Source organism: Dermochelys coriacea, chromosome 3 (assembly GCF_009764565.3).
Source record: "Dermochelys coriacea isolate rDerCor1 chromosome 3, rDerCor1.pri.v4, whole genome shotgun sequence".
In the NCBI taxonomy this organism is placed as follows: Eukaryota; Metazoa; Chordata; order Testudines; family Dermochelyidae; genus Dermochelys; species Dermochelys coriacea.
In genome coordinates this window covers 159,200,940-159,213,255 of record NC_050070.1, presented here as the reverse complement: position 1 = coordinate 159,213,255, position 12,316 = coordinate 159,200,940, and the positions used below count along the sequence as shown (strand labels likewise).

General features: G+C 40.8%; 1 protein-coding gene across 3 annotated transcripts in view; it reads left to right on the top strand.

Annotated features, from left to right (window-relative positions):
• COQ8A (coenzyme Q8A) overlaps nt 1–12,316 on the top strand; it is a 97,695-nt gene that overhangs the window by 19,439 nt on the left and 65,940 nt on the right. Inside the window, exon 1 of one of the 3 annotated variants that reach the window (XM_038393844.2) lies at nt 4,403–4,464. The exons of the other annotated variants lie outside the window; for them this stretch is intronic. The gene's annotated coding sequence lies outside the window, so the exon portion shown is untranslated. Of the gene's footprint in view, nt 1–4,402; nt 4,465–12,316 lie in introns of those variants that run through there. 3 annotated transcript variants of the gene reach the window in all.

Below are 12,316 nucleotides of genomic sequence, written 5' to 3'. Positions count from 1 at the left end.
AACTGTAAATTTATTGTAGGAGCTAGGACTCCCGTTGCTAACTGGCCTATAAATAGGCAGCAGATCTTGTATGAATTATAAGAGGCTAAATTTGAACTTAACCCTAGCTTATGGGGCAAGTCTGGTTAGATATATGTACCTCCTAGATCGATAGTGAAAGGCTGGGGTAGCTGACCTCCTGTTCAGAATCATGATAGGATTATCTTCACCACATGGGCAGAGAATGTGTGCACTCCTATGAGTCCCAAGCAGTATGTGCATGTAGGGCAGTTGACTATATAAATAGTAACGTATGATAAGATGTGTGGCTCTATTTTGTATGTCTGAGGGGTGTAGGCACAAGATCAAAAACACATGGTAAATGTAGGTGCCTGGTGCAGCTGCACATTATATATAACTGCTCTTCATAAGTTACAGAACTCCAACCTGCATAGTTACACCTGATACCTGGGTAGTCAGAGCCTTCAACCAATCAGAGGCTTCCTTTTATAGTTACCATTGCTGAAATGGCTAGCAAATTGACCTGTTCTATGGTTAATTTTTTGCTCTGTGGGTGGGTTATTACTGTACATTCAGAGACGTATTATCATTAATTACTTCACAGAGGAAAAGCTCCTATTTTCTCAGCAATCTATAAATTGTCTCATGTTACAGGGTATTTATTTCTTGGGTCTGAAGGACTCCAGACTTGCTTCTGAAGTGTGCGTATAATTTATTAGTTTATAATCCCCATCCAGTTCTGTGTGCTTTCACAAAGTTAAAACTCCCCCCAAAAGAGAGCTGCTTATAGTGTAATACATAGCTGCTTATAGTATAATAGCCCCCAAAACATGAATTACCAGCTAATTAAGGAAAAATCCCTTGGTTATAAGCTGTATCCCACAACTTGGGGTTTGAATGGCCCTTCTGAGCTCTTTGCTACATGTTTGGAATTTAGTACTCTGTAGATATGCAACTTTCCATGTTTGCTGAAGATAGGGAACTGAACTTTGATAGGCCCTAAGTAGTTGGTAAAGAGATTTTTGTAGCTGGATAGAGCTGATTTGCAAGGGATTGTTAAGCAATTTTTATATATGAGAGGTTTGTGCTCTTAGCTTTATTTGAAATGTAGCTCCTGGGCTCAGTAAGCAGATCTTTCTCTTGAAACTGTCTTTCATTTGAAACAAAAATTGAGACATTATGGAACAATTTCAATCAGCAGTGGTTTATAAAAAAATCATTATTTTGGGCTGCAAATTATAGTGTCTGAAGCCTTTGTGTTCTCAAATTCTAGGATGTATAACAGACAAATGCAGAATAAAATCTTCATTTTTGTATAACTTTGCCTTAAATGTTACTGAAGGGACATAACTTGAAATCTGGTCAGTGTCAGAAAATGTGATAGTTTCAGGTGCTATTCCTGGGTCCCCCTTCAAATCTATGTGGTTTTGCAGTTGTATTTTCCAATTTTTTAACGTATTCCCTTCCCTGTTGCTGCATGAAAGAGCCACAAAAACAGGGGAAACTGATGAAAGACTGTCTTGCAAACACATGTGAGTAACTTTAATCATGTGAGTAGTCCCACTGAACTCAGAGTAAAGTTACACATATGTGTTTGCGGAATTGGAGCCTTAGCTTCCTATACAGTGGAAAGTGAATCAGACTATATATTTCAGCAAACTGAAGAAATAGGAAAAGTATGCTGTTTTTCCCCCCCTAATCTTTGGTACTCTACAAAAGTAATAGGTGCCTAGATACTACAGTGACAGCCATATAACTACCTAGATAGAAAGACTTTCAGACCAGAATGTTTTTTTGTTTTTGTTTTTTAAATTGGAAGTGTCTGTTTAAAGTGATAAACCTTTCCAGTGTCCACACACCACTTCAGTGTAGCTAGAAATTATAGTTACTGGGTAGGGGAATAGGCAGTTGATGCACAATAGTGCTCCCTAAGACTTATAGGGACAGACTGATTGCTTGAGAAATTAAATTATTGGCTCCGCTATGCAATAGAGTGCTATGACACACAGCCTTTGTCATGTTCTCAGCAGAATTGCTATTTTGTGATTGGGTTAAGGACTGCTTTTGTGGTGGTGGTGGTTCATTTTCTAGATAAAACCAAGATGGGAGGGAGAGGGGGAGAGGAGGCAGGAAGCAGGACTTCTTAAAATGTGTGGTGAAGTTCTGGCTGTTGAAACAGGAAATGGTACAAATGGTTTTGTTGGTAAACATACAGTATATGAGGCCAGTTGGAAAGTGAGGTCAGTCCTCCTTAATGGAAGGAATCAAAGCTTGTGAGGCATGACTGGTCCAGATTTCAGGTGCATGGCTCCTGCCTTTTAGAAGGGAAGGGGAATAGATTGCTTGTGATAGTCTCCTATCTTCTTGCCTGGGGAAGCTGCTGCTGCTGCTGAAGGGCCCAACTGATGTGTGAGATTCATGCAACTTGTTTTATAGATTCCTGGAGAAACTGGGAATAGCTTCAAACTTTATCTTTGCAAAATAGTCTATTTTAAAATCTTGATTAGAACAATAGAAGCACAGAACTATTCATGTGTCTTCCCAGTGTGAAACTTTGAATGTGGGGAAAAAAATGTTTGTGATGCATGGGCCAAATTCTGTGTTGACTTACACACCTACTGAAATCAAATGAGTTACACCAGATTTGTCCCAGTGGAACTGAGAGCAGAATTTGGGCTGTAGAACTTGTATTAGCAGGGTACGTGCAGTGTGTCAGGATGTACTGAGTGCAGTAAGTGGCCTATAATGAAGTGAATGCAGTCTCACATTTGTATCTTAATTGATGCAAGTGAATTATTTCTAGATCCCTGACCAGGGTAGAAAGAGGTTTAATCTATTCCGGGCATGTGGACCATGACTGTGTTTTTGCGTGTCCCCAGACAATGTCTGACCTAATCCGAATGAAGTAAATAAAACCGTCAGTCTAGAACATTCATTTTGCACTGATGTATCTGTGCCTAAAATAAAGTAGACTGCACGCTCACTCAGTGTCCAAAGCTGGCATCAGACTTTTTTTTTTAACCCCTATATTGTGTTTCAAGCCATGTATGGGGGAAACTGCTTGTGCAGGCTTCCTAGCCAGCCTATGCTAGTCAAAATGAGCACTAATCTTGAAATTTTGGGGAAGGAGAATGAGTTCTGGCTGTATTTGATGTTGCTTCAGTTTTAAATGTCACTGATAAATTTGTGCAAGGATGTTTAAAAATGTTCTATAGGTTAATTAAATTGTACGTCAGGGCCATCCTGCAAATATACCATGACTCCTAAAATAGAAGGGACTTGTTGGCTCTAAAACCAGTCAGTTCTTTAAACAAACCTTGTTGGGGGTTTTAGTCTATTATATAAAATCCTGCTCTTTTTATTGACTGATTTGATTCCTTTCTTGAAGAGGAAATGGCCATCCTTCCTTAAATGTTACTGTTTCTTGTGCTCCTTGCTTAGTTGAGATTTGGATGAGTCTGGACACAAGAAAGCCAGTTAACGAGAACAAACTCCTAAGGAGGGCAGGGTATTCTGCTATGCGGGGTGTTGGGGGAAGGATGTAGGTGTGCAGAACTTGAAGAGGCTGTAAATGAAACTGCCGCTAGTGTAGTATGGAAGGGTGGACATGGAATCAGATATACAAGGAGAAGTAGAAATAATCTTGATGTAAAGCACTCTGTAAGAGCTTGGTATTTATTTCCAGATTGTAGCCCGCTACACTTAATTCATGGTCACGCAAGGAGTTTATTGATTAAACTACTGCTTGTGCATTGTCTCAGTTAGCGTTTTTCTCCAAAATACCTACTGTTGCTACCACTAGTGGAGTTCCAATACTGATTGCCACTGGGGAGACTATCATAGATTAGCTTCTAGCATCCCTAGTCTCTTCTTGTTTGAATTAGATAACAGTGGCTGCAATGATGGTAAATTTTGAAAAAACTGTAAAGTAGACCCAGGTCTGGTCTACATTTAAAAACTACGGTGACATAGCTACTGTGCATAACACGGCTGCTACTCTGAAACGTAAAATAATGAAAACCATGGAAGGAGGAATTTTACTGGCTGAATTTGACTGTGTGGGTATCTGGTAGAACCACATGGGGTCAGAAGTTGACCAATTGATTCTTTTTTTTTTTTTTTTTTTAAATTGTGGAGGGGCTGATATAAATGCAAGAATCTAAGTTGTATCTGATAACGACTCTTGTTCAGTAGTTATACAGCTGGACTTTGATCCCATGCCTCACCGTATACTCTGAGAGAGTGCCTTGTTATAACTGCACACTTCTTGTGTGGTACTTGCTTTAAACCATCATTATAATGTTGCAACAACTCCTCCGAAGAAAAAGTTAAAATACATTTTGGCTCCCTGCATGTTCTTAATAGCATGCCATGTTCTGCTTTATTCCTTGATTTAGCTTGCAAGGCTTCAGCTGGGTTTGAAATTCAGTGAAGAGGCTGGAGAGCAGATTACTCACTGGTGTGGTATGTAGCTTAAAAACAAAAAATCCTACCTACCATGTTCACCTTGTTATATGTCCTAGAGTGACTTGATTCCAGCCTCATCAACAGCATTCCTCCATATTAAGAGCTGTGGGACTTTTTCCAGATATGCTTTGACCTATAAAAGGTTAACTAACCCAAACACTGTGGCTCTGATTATACTAGGAAAATAACCCATGGTTGATGTCTGTCAGCCAGCCACAGACCCTATTCTAGCCAGGCTAACAAACCATCTGACAGCTAGCATAAAAACATGACTTGTTTGTCAATACCTTGGATGCAAAGTGTACTAGTCTCTGCGTGCCTGTCCTGACAATGGTATAGGCAGGGTACAATGTGGTTAAAATGGTTTCTGAAAAGTTGAAGCTAAAGCCACTCCTTAAGGAAGTTGTGTGTTGAGAGTTTGCTAGCACAGTCCTTTTAGTAGTATAGGTGGAGTCCTAGTGGAACAGAGTCCTTGTAGAACAAAGCCTTCTTGCTGCAGTGGGTGTTCACAAAAGTTTGGCCCCTCTGCTCAATAACGGCCAAACCCTCTTCAACCCAGTGTGGCAGCTTGATGTGCTTCCTCGCTCCTCTCCCCCCCCCCCCCCTTTTTCAGTTTAACAACTTCGGTCTGTTCTCTTCCTGGGTCCCTGACTTGCTCTCATTAAAATAAATAGTTTTTGTGTTTTCTTCCTAATTAGCTATTGTTCCTTTTTTTATGATTGTTTTCTTCCATGCTTTCCTCTCCTTATCCTGATAGTCTCATTGACTTCTGCTTTCCCCATCCCTTCCAGAATAATAGTTTTGTGCTCTCCTGAGCATTGAGCTTGGGTTTTTTTAAGAAGGGAAAAACTGTCCTCCTGGGGAACATAATTCTGATGAAAAAGAATTTTAATGTTCTTTGCTTATAACTTCTGCCTGATAGTGGTAGGTGCTTCATTTCGTGCATTGTCTAAGCTTTAAAGGGTCATTCATTGCTACAGTGCTGTTTTCCTTTGCCCCGCTGCCCTTACTTTGATACTGACCAACATGTGGCAAGCAAGGGATGGGGAATTTAATGGGAGTTTACAGTAACAGTTGTATCAAAATACATGATGGTGTTGTCTGTTTGAGACCCACTTCTGTTAGCCTTCCTTCTTTGGTGGCCTCCTTAGCACTGATGTTAACAAAAGCATACCAGGAGTACTCTGTATTCCCGGTATACAGTTAAGCAAACAAACTTATTTCCAATTTAGCCATGTGTGGAAAAGCCCTTTTCCTTCATATGATCTACTTTTTGATGTTTTTGTAATTGGATTTAATATAGGAGATTTGGAGCCCTCTTTCAAATCTTGCTTCATAGTGGACTCAGGAACTATTTAGTGTGGTGGCTTCTGATCTAATACCCTAAAAACATTGCACAGGAAAGTGTAACACTGATTATTTTAAACACTTTTGTGACCTTCCTCCCCACCTCTTTACAAAGGTGAGCTCACCGTGTCTCTTTAGCTGAATGAAGAAGTACCAGATTTTATGCCTTGCTTCCAGTAAATTGTCTTGCAGCTCAGGACAGGGGCACATCACTGAGGCCTTTGAATTTTCAAATGGCAGACAGTGCACATAGGGGTGGTAAGGGTAAATTTATTGCAGGCATAAGTGGATGTAATCCCATAGAAATCAGTGATAGTTTGTCTGCAGCAAATTTGGCCCAGTATCTGTTTTCCTGCTAAAACTAACAAAGGGGAACTGGTCATATTTGCTCATTGATATATTTAGCTGTGGAGGATGAGGGCAAATTGAGCAATATATGATTTCCATTTGTGACTTTAACTTCTCTATTAATTTGAAAATTAATAAGTCTTCCAAAATAGTGTCTTATCAGCCACATTGTTTTATGGTATGGTAACAGAACCATTTCATGAACTCCTCTTCCTCTCAAATACAAGATTAAACCCTAATTGCTTCATAATGGTGAATTTGTATACTTAGCATTGTTGTCCAAATTGAAATACTATAGTGGCTACTTTTTCCTCCTGAGTTTGATTTGCAGGGATAATGCTGCAGATACTTTAAGTTAAGACCTAGCAAAAACTTCCGATGGCTAAGGATGAAAAAACCCTTCTGTTGATAGATGCAGTAAACCTCTTTTCTTACCTAACAAGTTAGGTTAAGTTTAAAAATACATAAAGCAACATTGCATTAATATTAATAGGCTGACTTTAACTCTTCAAAGCAGAAAGATTCAGAAATCAAGGTTTTATTTGGTGTCTCTCTTTTTTTTTTTTTAACCATTCTGAAGCCTATAGACACATCATTCAAAGTGACCCCTCCAAAAAATGACATGCATAGCCTTAATTCTAATTCTCATATATCGGTTTCATTGTGATACAAGTTCAGAGTCAGCATCTATGTTTCTGGCTGTGTGACTTGTGCTGCAGTTAGAGCATGGCCCACATAATTTATAATATTTCTTTGTTACTTTGGACTAGAGATAGCTACCCTTTGTCTTGGGCATTGATTATTCTGCTGTGTTAAACCAAGACTCCTGTAACTTGAGTTACAGAAACAGTTAGGTTTCCCTGGAATTCAGCTCTCTTAGTGTCAGAAAACACAGGCCACTTCTGTGTGATTGATAAATGGAGCTTGCTTACAAGAAAGTTCTTTGCATTTGCTCAGAAAATATCTGAATTCAGTCATTCATGTCTTGCAGTAGGGCATAATACCATATGTGCTGTTGTCTGAGTTTATAGTACTTGAATGTACTAGCTGTTTATAATCATTGTGCATATATATATATGTGTTGACAGAACACACTCTAAAAATGAGAACGTGCCTTTGCATTTACCAAGGAAACAGTTTAAATACACAGTGACTCTCGCAGTGCCCAATGGAGTCTGCAGCCAGAAGTGTTAAGGACATTGTCTGGAGGTCAGTATAGAGAATTCTCCTCCAAATGGGGATCGAGCCTTAGAAGGCATCCTGTGCCCAAGTGTATGTTCTCTATCAGAGTGGGTGTGTGAGCCAGCACTGGATAGGAGACATTTCAGAGTCCTGAAAACTTGTGGAGGACCATGTGTACAGTGAAATTGCTGGAGACGAAAGTGAAATAAATTGAAAACACTGTTTTGCCGGTAGCTTCAAACCTGCTCGGCACAACACACAGAGAGTAGTGAGTGTCCTGTTGCACTCATGGCTCTTCCAGTATGAGGAACAGTTATGCTCAGAAGAAATCACTTTTGGCTTATTTATTTGTATTACTGTAGCACCTAGGAGCCCTAGTCATAGGGCAGGACCCTGTTGTGACCCTGCTGTAGGAAAGAGTTGCAGTAATTGAGTTTATTATTCTAAACTAACATATCTCTAGCAAGCACCCAGCAAATCACTGTAATATGCTGAAATTACATTATCTGTTTGTTACAAACATAAGGCAGTCTGCCATTCAAATGGACACATGGTCCAGCATTCATTTGCTAATACTCTAGGAGGATTTTGAAATCCTTGTCTTTTACATTCAGAATGCCCCAAGATGTATATCACAATTAGCTGAGCTTGAAAAATCCACTAGCTCAGGGTGATCCATCCCATAAGAACAACCATAATGGGTCAGACCAAAGGTCCATCTAGCCCAGTATCCTGTCTTCTGACAGTGGCCAATGCCAGGTGCCCCAGAGGGAATGAACAGAACAGGTAATCGTCAAGTGATCCATCCCGTCACCCATTCCCAGCTTCTGACAGAGGCTAGGGACATCATCCCTGTCCATCTTGGCTAATAGCCATTGAAGGACCTATCCTTCATGAATTTATCTACTACTTTTTTTAATCCTGTTAGTCTTGGCCTTCACAATATCCTCTGGCAAGAAGTTCCGCAGCTTGACTGTTGTATGAAAAAATACTTCCTTTTGTTTGTTTTAAACCTGCTGCCTATTAATTTCATTTGGAGACCCCCTAATTCTTGTGTTATGAGAAGGAGTAAATAACATTTTCTTATTTGCTTTCTCCACACCTGTCATGATTTTAAAGACCTCTATCGTATCCCCCCTTAGTCATCTCTTTTTTCCAAGGTGAAAAGTCCCAGTCTTATTAATCTCTTCTCATATTAATCTCTTCTCTTTCCATACCCCTAATCATTTTTGTTGCCCTTTTCTGAACCTTATCCAATTCCAATACATCTTTTTTGAGATGTGGTGACCAGATCTGCATGCAGTATTCAAGATGTAGGAGTACTTTGGATTTATATAGAGGCAATATGATATTTTCTGTCTTATCTATCCCTTTCTTAATGATTCACAACCTTCTGTTTGCTTTTTTGATTGCTGCTGCACATTGAGTGGATGTTTTCAGAGAACTATCCACAATGACTCCAAGATCTTTCTTGAGTGGTAACAGCTAATTTAAACCCCATCATTTTATATGTATAGTTGGGATTATGTTTTCCAATGTGTATTACTTTGAATTTATCAACACTAAATTTCATCTTCCATTTTCAAAAAGAAAAGGAGTACCCGTGGCACCTTAGAGACTAACAAATTTATTAGAGCATAAGCTTTCGTGAGCTACAGCTCACTTCATTCTTTTTGCGAATACAGACTAACACGGCTGCTACTCTGAAATCTTCCATTTTGTTGCCCAGTCACCCAGTTTTGTGAGATCCTTTTGTAGCTCTTTGCAGTCTGCTTGGGACTTAACTGTCTTGAGTAGTTTTATAGCATCTACAAATTTTGCCACCTCACTGTTTCTCTTTTTCCAGATCCACTTATGAATATGTTGAATAGGACAGGTCCCAGTACAGACCCCTGGGGAAAACCACTATTTACCGTTCTCCATTCTGAAAACTGTCCATTTATTCTACACTTCTTGTTTCTTATTATTTAACAATTACTGATTCATGAGAGGACCTTCCCTTTTATCTCATGAGAGTTTACTTTGCTTAAGCATCTTTGGTGAGGGACTTGTTAAAAGAAAAGGAGTACTTGTGGCACCTTAGAGACTAACAAATTTATTAGAGCATAAGCTTTCGTGAGCTACAGCTCACTTCATCGGATGCATTTGGTGGAAAAAACAGAGGAGAGATTTATATACACACACACAGAGAACATGAAACATTAGGTTTATCATACACACTGTAAGGAGAGTGATCACTTAAGATAAGCCATCACCAGCAGCAGGGGGGGGAAAGGAGGAAAACCTTTCATGGTGACAAGCAAGGTAGGCTAATTCCAGCAGTTAACAAGAATATCAGAGGAACAGTGGGGGGTGGGGTGGGAGGGAGAAATACCATGGGGAAATAGTTTTACTTTGTGTAATGACTCATCCATTCCCAGTCTCTATTCAAGCCTAAGTTAATTGTATCCAGTTTGCAAATTAATTCCAATTCAGCAGTCTCTCGTTGGAGTCTGTTTTTGAAGCTTTTTTGTTTTGAAGCTTTTTGGTTGAAGTCTAGCTTTCATCCAGATCATACCACTCGATCCATTGTCTACAGCCAAGCGCTACGATATAACCGCATTTGCTCCAACCCCTCAGACAGAGACAAACACCTACAAGATCTCTATCATGCATTCCTACAACTACAATTCCCACCTGCTGAAGTGAAGAAACAGATTGACAGAGCCAGAAGAGTACCCAGAAGTCACCTACTACAGGACAGGCCCAACAAAGAAAACAACAGAACGCCACTAGCCATCACCTTCAGCCCCCAACTAAAACCTCTCCAACGCATCATCAAGGATCTACAACCTATCCTGAAGGACGAGCCATCACTCTCACAGATCTTGGGAGACAGACCAGTCCTTGCTTACAGACAGCCCCCCAATCTGAAGCAAATACTCACCAGCAACCACACACCACACAACAGAACCACTAACCCAGGAACCTATCCTTGCAACAAAGCCCGTTGCCAACTCTGTCCACATATCTATTCAGGGGATACCATCATAGGGCCTAATCACATCAGCCACACTATCAGAGGCTCGTTCACCTGCGCATCTACCAATGTGATATATGCCATCATGTGCCAGCAATGCCCCTCTGCCATGTACATTGGCCAAACTGGACAGTCTCTACGTAAAAGAATGAATGGACATAAATCAGACGTCAAGAATTATAACATTCAAAAACCAGTTGGAGAACACTTCAATCTCTCTGGTCACTCGATCACAGATCTTAGAGTGGCTATACTTCAACAAAAAAGCTTCAAAAACAGACTCCAACGAGAGACTGCTGAATTGGAATTAATTTGCAAACTGGATACAATTAACTTAGGCTTGAAAGAGACTGGGAATGGATGAGTCATTACACAAAGTAAAACTATTTCCCCATGGTATTTCTCCCTCCCACCCCACCCTCCACTGTTCCTCTGATATTCTTGTTAACAGCTGGAATTAGCCTACCTTGCTTGTCACCATGAAAGGTTTTCCTCCTTTTCCCCCCCCTGCTGTTGGTGATGGCTTATCTTAAGTGATCACTCTCCTTACAGTGTGTATGATAAACCCATTGTTTCATGTTCTCTGTGTGTGTGTATATAAATCTCTCCTCTGTTTTTTCCACCAAATGCATCCGATGAAGTGAGCTGTAGCTCACGAAAGCTTATGCTCTAATAAATTTGTTAGTCTCTAAGGTGCCACCGGTACTCCTTTTCTTTTTGCGAATACAGACTAACACGGCTGCTACTCTGAAACTTGTTGAAGTATAGCCACTCTTAGGTCTGTGATCGAGTGACCAGAGAGATTGAAGTGTTCTCCAACTGGTTTTTGAATGTTATAATTCTTGACGTCTGATTTGTGTCCATTCATTCTTTTACGTAGAGACTGTCCAGTTTGGCCAATGTACATGGCAGAGGGGCATTGCTGGCACATGATGGCATATATCACATTGGTAGATGCGCAGGTGAACGAGCCTCTGATAGTGTGGCTGATGTGATTAGGCCCTATGATGGTATCCCCTGAATAGATATGTGGACAGAGTTGGCAACGGGCTTTGTTGCAAGGATAGGTTCCTGGGTTAGTGGTTCTGTTGCGTGGTGTGTGGTTGCTGGTGAGTATTTGCTTCAGATTGGGGGGCTGTCTGTAAGCAAGGACTGGTCTGTCTCCCAAGATCTGTGAGAGTGATGGGTCGTCCTTCAGGATAGGTTGTAGATCCTTGATGATGCATTGGACAGGTTTTAGTTGGGGGCTGAAAGTGATGGCTAGTGGCGTTCTGTTGTTTTCTTTGTTGGGCCTGTCCTGTAGTATGTGACTTCTGGGTACTCTTCTGGCTCTGTCAATCTGTTTCTTCACTTCAGCAGGTGGGTGTTGTAGGAATGCATGATAGAGATCTTGTAGGTGTTTGTCTCTGTCTGAGGGGTTGGAGCAAATGCGGTTATATCGTAGCGCTTGGCTGTAGACAATGGATCGAGTGGTATGATCTGGATGAAAGCTAGAGGCATGTAGGTAGGAATAGCGGTCAGTAGGTTTCCGATATAGGGTGGTGTTTATGTGACCATCGCTTATTAGCACCGTAGTGTCCAGGAAGTGGATCTCCTGTGTGGACTGGTCCAGGCTGAGGTTGATGGTGGGATGGAAATTGTTGAAATCATGGTGGAATTCCTCAAGAGCTTCTTTTCCATGGGTCCAGATGATAAAGATGTCATCAATGTAGCGCAAGTAGAGTAGGGGCATTAGGGGACGAGAGCTGAGGAAGCGTTGTTCTAAGTCAGCCATAAAAATGTTGGCATACTGTGGGGCCATGCGGGTACCCATCGCAGTGCCGCTGATTTGAAGGTATACATTGTCCCCAAATGTGAAATAGTTATGGGTGAGGACAAAGTCACAAAGTTCAGCCACCAGGTTAGCCCTGACAGTATCGGGGATACTGTTCCTGACGGCTTGTAGTCCATCTT